We start from the raw sequence: 3,532 nt of genomic DNA, 5'->3' as shown, positions 1-3,532 counted from the left end.
CAAATCATTCTTTGAGACCTGGCTAGTAAATCTTTCTTTTACTCGTCTACAGCCTACAGCCAAGAAAAAAAGAATATTTTTTTGTTTTGAATGTTAAGAAAATAATATAAATAATTAAATCTACATTTTCTCATCAGTTTAAGTTTTTAGAATAAATGGTGATTTTACATGGTGCAATGGTTATGAGTTCGAATCCTGATTCTTCACTCTAGTACCACATTTACTTGGTCCACATGTGAGGGAAGTATGTTAATAATATAATACAAATAACTAAATTGAATTCCAATATTCTACATGGCCCTTGAAAAGAATTTCTAATTGTTGATAAGTTATATACATTGTAGACCCATAAAATCTATGTTGGGGTGGAGACTAGTTTTGGAACTGAAAATTGAGAAATAGAGAGTTCGCTCGAGGTGCGCTCGATAGTGGGCCTGAGCGAAGCTCAACCTGTGAGTGCGCTCGAATCTCGCTTGATAGTGGGCTCGAGTGAGACACAAACCCTAGTGTTTGTTGGAGCCCCGCTTGACACCCTGCTCAAGCCAATGTTGATTGGTTGTTCCCTTGATGCGCGCTCAACATGTCACTCGAGCAAAGAATGCAGTTTTTGCCAGATTAGGATTTTCGACACTGTTTACTATAAATATGTTATATTTGACTTGTTTTGTATGACTTTCAGCATATTTTGAGAGAGAACAATTGTCTAGTGAGTACATATTGTGTGAGAGAGCAAAAAGACCCTAGAGAGTGTGAGTTGAGATTAAGTGATTGCAATATCCTCTGGTTAATAAGATTTTTGCAGCTCTGTGGACGTAGACAATTTATCGAACCACGTATATTGCGTGTCGTGTGCTTCATCGTTCTTGCTTTTACTTTAGTTTGCCATCGTTGGTGTGTATGTATTTTGCACAACAATTGGTATTAAGAGCCAATGTTGGATTTGAAGGAGAATGATAGTTGGAGATAAAGTGAAAGCACCTGGGATTGATAAGTTCGACGGTATTGATTTTGGGTACTGGAAGATGCAGATCGAGGACTATCTCTATGAGAAGAGGCTCCACCTTCCATTGTTGGGAAAAAATCCGAAGAACATGTATGATGCTGAGTAGATCCTGTTAGATCGATAGGTTCTAGAGATTGTTCGGCTGACCTTGTCCAGAACAGTGACACACAATGTCAGTAAAGAGATCAGAATCACGACAGATCTCATGATGACTTTGTCAGGTATGTATGAAAAGTCGTTAGTGAATAACAAAGTGCACTTGATGAATAAATTGTTCAATCTGAAAATGTCAGAATGTATGTTTGTGGCCCAACACTTGAATGAATTCAATACGATCACAAATCAACTGTCTTCTGTAGAGATTGAGTTTGATGATGAGATCAGAGTGCTGATTCTGTTGGCATCACTGCCAAATAGTTGGGAGGCCATGATGATTGTTATGAGTAGTTCATCTGGCAAGATGAAACTGAACTATGACGATGTATGTGACATGATCCTTCCTGAAAAGGTACGTAGAAGAGACTCGAGTGAGTTCTCGAGTTCAGGATTGGTCCTTATGAATATTGACAATTGGGACAGAGGACATGACATGTCAAGCTCTAAGAGTAGTGGGAAGAGCAAGACGAGATCTGGGCAGCAGATCACATGCTGGAGTTGTGGCAAGCCAGGCCACATTAAGAAAAATTACAGGAGTCAAGAAAGTGCTGAGGATGATACGGTGAATGTAGTAGCATAAGAAATTCATGATGCCGTACTTCTTGTGGTGCACAGTCTGATTAATGATTGGGTGTTAGATTCAGAGGCTTCATTCCATAGCACCTCTCATCAAGAAATCATGCAGAATTATGTTGCTGGTGATTTTTAGAAAATGTATGCGGCTGATGGAGAGGCACTGGATGTAGTGGGAGTGTGTGATGTGCACATCACACTTCCAAATAGGGGCGTGTGGACTTTACAGCAAGTCAGACGCGTTCCAGATCTGAAGAAATGCCCGATCTCTGTGGGACAACTTGATGACAGTGGTTGTGCAGTAACGTTCTCTAGAGGAGCTTGGAGGATCACTAAGGGTGTGCTGGTCTTAGCGCATGGTAAGAGATCTAACTCTTTGTATTTAACATCAAGATCCAGTGATGTGAAAGGAAATACAAGAGTGCAAAAAGGTAGGTTTGATCGCGCGAAACATATGAAAAAGTCAAAGGGAGTCAGCTTTGCCATTTCTCTTGGAAGCCTGGGAAAGTTGGCTGAGGTTGCTAAGATTGGTTCGAGACCGAATACTCCTAGTGCAGTGCCAGCGAATGTGCTGAGTAAGGGCAATGTACGTGGAAGACTAAAGTCGGGCTTGACTTCAGTGCGTCTTCTAGCTTGAAGACGGGGGGTTGTAAGCTGTAGAGATCATAGGGCTTGGCTAGAAACAGTGGCTTGGCATGTGGAGACTCAGTCTCCAAGTGGGAGATTGTTGGGGTGGAGATTGGTTTTGGAGCTGAAAATCATGAAACAGAGAGTTTGCTCGACATGCGCTCGAGTGAAGCTCAACCCAAGAGTTCGCTCGAGGTATGCTTGACAGTGGGCTCGTGCAAAACTCAACCCGTGAGTTCGCTCGAATCTCACTTGACAGTGGGCTCGAGCGAGACACAAACCCTAGTATTCGCTCGACACCCCGCTCGAGCAAAGAACGTAGTTTTTACCAAATTAGGATTTACAGCTCAGTTTACTATAAATATATTATATTTGACTTGTTTTGTATGACTTTTAAGCATATTTTGAAAGAGAACAATTGTCAAGTGAGTGCATATTGTGTGAGAGAGTAAAAAGGCCCTACCCTAGATAGTGTGAGTTGAGATTGAGTGATTGTAATCTCCTCTGATGAATAAGATTTCTGCAGCTCTATGAACGTAGGCAATTTGCCGAACCACGTATATTATGTGTCGTGTGCTTCATCGTGGTTGCTTTTACTTTAGTTTATCATTGTTGATGTGTGGGTGTTTTGCACAAAAATTTAGTGGCAGCACAACGCTCGCAATGTTTTTTAATTTAGATGCTAAAGAGAACGACCACCTACAATTAGATAGAAGAAGTTTTTTAATCCTAGAGGAGGCTAGGAAAGAATCATATATTAGTAAAGAATAAAATATGTATACTTCCATATGATTAACCAATATTGCAAGGGCTCTTGTTTTCCAATTTTCTTTTGTAAGATCCGAGCATCATGGCCCCTAGGGGCCAAATGTCATGTGTTTTAAGATTTGAGAAAAAAAAAAGAAGAGAAAATAGTAATATGAACAGATCAGGTCCGGTTGTTTACATGAGTACCCGACCCATTTCCTTCCTTTTCCCACTAGTTTTTGTCATTTTAAGTCGATACATAAGAAGTCACGTTAGAGAATTTCTGGGACAATCAAACCTATGAAAGTCTTTAAAATAGTAATAAACTACGTGTTTAACCTTAATCAATGCTATAGAAATTAGGAGTTGTGGCCAACAATGGCCTATACATAATAGCCTTAGTCAACAAGTTATTGGATCAAAATT

Source organism: Juglans regia, chromosome 4, assembly GCF_001411555.2.
Source record: "Juglans regia cultivar Chandler chromosome 4, Walnut 2.0, whole genome shotgun sequence".
Lineage (NCBI taxonomy): Eukaryota > Viridiplantae > Streptophyta > Magnoliopsida > Fagales > Juglandaceae > Juglans > Juglans regia.
Note: the sequence above shows the minus strand (reverse complement) of the source record.